The following is a 6188-nucleotide window of genomic DNA, read 5'->3' on the forward strand; positions in this document are numbered from 1 at the left end:
TTCAATCCAAGCTGCTTACCTATCACAGATTCAGTCTTCCCAGCCTGGTGCAGGTCTACAATTTTGTTTCTGGTGTCCTTTGACAGCTCTTTGGTCTTGGCCATAGTGGAGTTTGGAGTGTGACTGTTTGAGGTTGTGGACAGGTGTCTTTTATACTGATAACAAGTTCAAACAGGTGCCATTAATACAGGTAACGAGTGGAGGACAGAGGAGCCTCTTAAAGAAGAAGTTACAGGTCTGTGAGAGCCAGAAATCTTGCTTGTTTGTAGGTGACCAAATCCTTTTTTTCCACCATAATTTGCAAATAAATTCATAAAAAATCCTACAATGTGATTTTCTAGAATTTTTTTTCTCATTTTGTCTGTCATAGTTGAAGTGTACCTATGATGAAAATTACAGGTCTCTCTCATCTTTTTAAGTGGGAGAACTTGCACAATTGGTGGCTGACTAAATACTTTTTTGCCCCACTGTATACACACACACACACACACACACACACACACACACACACACACACACACACACACACACACACACACACATAGATACATACATACATACACACGCAGCATGCAGATCCTGTATCCAAGATGGTAGCATGTCAAGTCGTTTGTGACTAGTAGTTTTTAAACTATGTGTATATGGTGGAGCAAATCTACACTTTACTTGTTGTGTAGTGCAAATTATTTAGTTTTGCTGGTGTAAAGATCGCGGGACACCCTCAACTTGGATCATTTTTTATTATCGCTATTTGCACTTCCCTATTCAAAGTTTACCAAAGTAAAACCCTCTCTGTCTGGCCTGGGTGCTATCCTCTGCTTTCCCTCCGCGGAGAGTCTCGTCCAAGCTGCTCCTCTTCGCTCTCCACCTGGCTTTCAGCGGCAGCTCAACAATCCCCAACCCGTTCTCTCAATCTACTCACACACGTACACTATGGAACGCCATTTGGGTCTGAAAGCACGTGGTCAAAACGCAATATTTTTAATGCTTTGTGTGTAAAGTAAACAGGTGCAGGCACTAAATTAACGCGTACACGCGTTACATTAACTTGACGTGCAGGACCGCTTGCAGCCGTTTATTTAACACATGTTGAACCACCTGCAAGCACATTTGCACGTGCTTATATGACGCGTGTAGGCGTTAATTTAGCGCATGAAGACGTTAAAAAATCTTTCTAGGGCAGGCGTTCCGCTAGCGGAACCTCGACAACATTCCGCTGAAAAGGCAGCGCGCAAATTCAAAAATATTTTTTTGAAATATGTAACTTTCACACATTAACAAGTCCAATGCAGCAAATGAAAGATAAACATCTTGTTAATCTACCCATCGTGTCCGATTTCAAAAATGCAATACAGCGAAAGCACAACATATTACTTTATTAGGTCATAGCCAAGTCAAAAAAACACACAGCCATTTTTCCAGCCAAAGATAGGAGTCACAAAAAGCAGAAATATAGATACAATTAATCACTAACCTTTGATGATCTTCATCAGATGACACTCATAGGACATCATGTTACACAATACATGTATGTTTTGTTCGATAATGTGCATATTTATATCCAAAAATCTCAGTTTACATTGGTGCGTTACGTGCAGTAATGTTTTGATTCCAAAACATCCGGTAATTTTGCAGAAATACTCATAATAAACATTAACAAAAGATACAAGTGTTGTTCACAGAATTAAAGATAGACTTCTCCTTAATGCAACCGCCGTGTCAGATTTCAAATAAACTTTACGGAAAAAGCATAATCTGAGAACGGTGCTCAGAGCCAGAGAAATATCCGCCATTTTGGAGTCAACAGAAGTTAGAAATAACACTATAAATATTAACTTACCTTTGATGATCTTCATCAGAAGGCACTCCCAGGAATCCCAGTTCGACAATAAATGACTGATTTGTTCCATAAAGTCTATCATTATAAATAGCCACTTGTTGTTAGCGTGTTCAGCCCAGTAATCCATTTTCATGAGGCGCGAGGACTTCGTCCAGACAAAAACTCAAAAGTTCCGTTACAGGTCGTAGAAACAAGTCAAACGATGTATGGAATCAATCTATAGGATGTTTTTAACATAAATCATCAATAAGCTTCCAACTGGAGAATTCCTATGTCTGAAGAAAAGCACTGGAACGAGAGCTAACTCTCTCGTGACCGCGCGTCATGAGACCAAGGCACTCTGCCAGACCACTGACTCAAACAGGTCTCATGAGCCCCTCCTTTATAGTAGAATCCTCATTCAAGTTTCTAAAGACGGTTGACATCTAGTGGAAGCCTTAGGAAGTGCAACTTTATCCATATCCCACTGTGTATTCGGTAGGCCAAGCTTTGAAAAACTACAAACCTCAGATTTCCCACTTCCTGGTTGGATTTTTCTCAGGTTTTTGCCTGCCATATGAGTTCTGTTATACTCACAGACATCATTCAAACAGTTTTAGAAACTTCAGAGTGTGTTCTATCCAATACGAATAATAATATGCATATATTAGCATCTGGGACAGAGTAGGAGGCAGTTCACTCTGGGCACGCTATTCATCCAAAAGTGAAAATGCTGCCCCCTATCCCAAAAAGGTGCCTACAGCCTAAATATACACCTACACACGCTAATTTAACCTTTCACGAGCCTCTACCCCGGGTCCGGGATCACCCCCCACCCCCCCCACACACTGATTAGCATAGCTAGCATAGCTTCACAAGTAGATAGTAGCATCTAAATATCATTAAATCACAAGTCCAAGACACCAGATGAAAGATACAGATCTTGTGAATAAACCCATCATTTCTGTTTTTTAAAATGTTTTACAGGGAAGACACAATATGTAAATCTATTAGCTAACCACGTTAGCAAAAGACACCACTTTTTTTACTCCACCAGTTTTTTACTCCATCAGTAGCTATCACAAATTCGGCCAAATAAAGATATAAATAGCCACTAACCAATAAAAAACCTCATCAGATGACAGTCTGATAACATATTTATGGTATAGGATAAGTTTTGTTAGAAAAAAGTGCATATTTCAGGTAGAAATCACAGTTTACAATTGCACCGACCATCACAACTCGACTAGAATTACTAAAGAGAGCAACGTGTATGACCAATTTACTCATCATAAAACATTTCATAAAAATAGACAAAGCATAGCAATGGAAAGACCCAGATCTTGTGATTTCAGACAATATTTCAGATTTTCTAAGCGTTTTACAGCGAAAACACAATAAATCGATAAGTTAGCATACCACATGTGCAAACGTTACCAGAGCATCGATTCAAGCCAAAGAGAGCTATAACGTAATCATCGCCAAAATATATTAATTTTTTCACACCTTCTCAGAATTCTTCCGATGAGACTCCTGTAACATCATTTTACAACATACATATAGAGTTTGTTCGAAAATGTGCATATTTAGCCATACAAAACCGTGGTTATACAATGAAAATACTAGCAAATCAAGCCTCAAAATGTCGGACGTCATCTTTCAGAGTGATCTAGTTTAATCGAAAGCTAATCATATACTTGACTAAAAAATACAGGGTTGACAGGAATCGAAAGACAAATTAGTTCTTAATGCAACCGCTGATTTACATTTCTAAAATTATCCTTACTGTACAATACAGGGTTCGCCAAGTGAAGCGATAACAAACAAAATGGCGGATTATGCGTTTAAAATATTTCGACAGAACAACGATTTATCATATTAAATATTTCTTACTATGAGGTGATTTTCCATCAGATTCTTGGGCAATGTATCCTTTCTTGGGTCTAATCTTCTTTTGGTCGATAGATGTCCTCTGTCCTTCGAAATGTCCACTAACATCGACCGAGACCCCGAAACGTGCCCAAAGCTTCAAAGTGCACGACAAAGAAATTCCTCAAAATCGCACTAAACGGATATAAATTGCTATAAAACGGTTCAAATTAACTACATTATGATGTTTTTAACAACTATAACGAGTAAAAACATGACCGGAGAAATATCACTGGCTAAACAACCATTTGGAAGGAGGCAAGTCCGATGTCCATCTTGCGTAAGACGCGTGAAGGGAAAGAACGGTACTTCCACGTTTTGTTGTTTTATAGTGGCTCTGATTGTGCAATCGACTCCATTCAAAGCGTGATGACGTACTGACACCCAGAGGAAGACGTAGGCAGTGTCGGTTTCTCCATAGCATTTACAGGCACCTTAAAACCGACCCCAGATCAGGGGTCAAAATTTCTGAAATCTGACTCCCTGTCAGGAAAAGTGCTGTAGAAGTAGTTCTGTACCACTCAGAGACAAAATTCCAACGGCTATAGAAACTAGAAAGTGTTTTCTATCCAATAATAACAATAATATGCATATTGTACGATCAAGAATTGAGCACAAAGCAGTTTAATTTGGAGACCAAAAAATGCTAATGCGAAACAGCACCCCCTATAGTTGCAAGAAGTTAACACATTCCTTAATATGCTAATTTTACTAGACAATTTCCCTAGCTCCTCCTTTCAACCAGATTTCACAGTTTGAAGGAACTTCCTTTTCCACTGCAAGCAGAGTTTTCAGCCTTTACAAGATAACGGGTTTGTCTTTGAAATGTGTTGTTACTGAATCTAAAGTTTATCAGCTAGTTTACAGTGGAAGGATCTGTTTCTCCCTGGCTATAAAATTCAGCTAACATTAATCTAGCACCAGGATCAGCAGTGCTTAACATAAGCCAAATCAGATATTTTTCTAGCTAATTTAGCTAACGTCGGTAGCCTCGAACGCCGGCCATATTATATCATTTAGTTAGCCTCAAATTTTGCCAGGTCATACTGCTAGCCGCAGTGAACGACACCGTCTTGTGTTTTCTTAAAAGTCCTGCTGAAAAAACATGTAAACTATAACAGCCACGGAAACACATTGGACTGTGTTAATACTATCAAGGTAAATTAACTTACATACTAGCAAGATTGTTGCTTGCATGCAGGGCCAGGCATACATAGATTAGACAACAGAGATGCTCAAAATCCTGGTAGTTCTCGATTTTTGGACTATTGTCTTTATTTTGATTTATCATTGACTTAAGACAAGCTACCTAAATGTGACTTATCGGCTAGTACTGAAGCAGGACATGTTTTTGAGTTACGTTTTTAGCCCAAAGCCTTGTATTTAAGCAAAACAACTTAAGGTAGCCAACTTCTTCATCCTGACTGGCTTTCATTTAAATGCTAGCGTTAGCCGCGCTAGCTCGCGATTAGAATGATGACACAGAAAAGCTCACACAAAGCAAATTTGGCTAGTGACAACCTTGTAAAACCTTTGCTAACATCTAACGTTACATGTCAGCTTTCGAACAGAGTAGACTTCAATGTGCACGTTCATTTTTTGAATATATTCCATCAAAGCTTATTAGGGTAAAATAACTTCAGGCATATACCCAGTACTGCTTCAAAGGAATAGTTTCCCATTCCTTATGCTTTATTTTCACAATTGTCTCTTGCAGAAGGGAACCATGAAGAGGAGCTTGGAGTGGGCAAGGGAGAGTCTGATAAAGCAGCAGAGAATACCTGATTCATCAAGTATCAATTGATTTTGTTGATTCTCACCTGGTTGGCATGCATGCACAACACGACAAGGTATGCAACATTAAGCCCAATCAAATATCCAATGTTATTAAAACATGTATCCCAATTTACAGTCAAGCAACGTTTGTCAGTTGTGTTAATGTTATGAACTACAAACAATCTATAGTTCTTGGAGTCAATGAATTGATTGAAAGTGACTACAATTAGACATTTTAAAACTGTGCCAGTAAAGATGACAAAGTAATCTGCTCTTATGGTTCTGTTTACATTTTTTCCAGATCCCTTTAATCTGACACTCTTAATGTTTGACGTCAGGCAAAATGTCTTCAACCACCGTAGGACCGAGTGCCGCAGGTTGGCATTTGACTGCAGTGTCTGTGGGTGTACCAGGAAAGGACGTAAGAAGTTATGATATCGAAGCTTCTTACTGCAGCCCAGTCGATATCCATAAAATTAAAAAAACTGGAACAATAGATTGTGCTACACTATGCACAACTCCAGTTTGCCTATTGTCCCAACAAATGTCAATTATACATTTTTAAATACATCAGTGCATTTTCTTTTATAGCTCTGCTTTCAATGCCATCCTTACCCACAAGCTGGTTAGCAGGCTCTGGGTGTAAATCCTGTAATAACAAATT

General features: G+C 38.8%; 1 long non-coding RNA gene across 2 annotated transcripts; it reads left to right on the forward strand.

Annotated features, from left to right (window-relative positions):
• Nucleotides 1–4437: 4437 nt before the first annotated feature.
• On the forward strand, nt 4438–6094 carry LOC139543130 (uncharacterized). Of its 2 annotated transcripts, none has more exons than XR_011668604.1 (3): nt 4438–4560; nt 5466–5598; nt 5826–6094. It is a non-coding gene; the product is annotated as an uncharacterized lncRNA (long non-coding RNA). The 2 variants fall into 2 exon arrangements; XR_011668605.1 differs by having other exon boundaries at nt 4484–4906.
• The last annotated feature ends 94 nt before the right edge of the window (nt 6095–6188 follow it).

This window comes from Salvelinus alpinus, chromosome 2 (assembly GCF_045679555.1).
Source record: "Salvelinus alpinus chromosome 2, SLU_Salpinus.1, whole genome shotgun sequence".
Taxonomy (NCBI): Eukaryota; Metazoa; Chordata; class Actinopteri; order Salmoniformes; family Salmonidae; genus Salvelinus; species Salvelinus alpinus.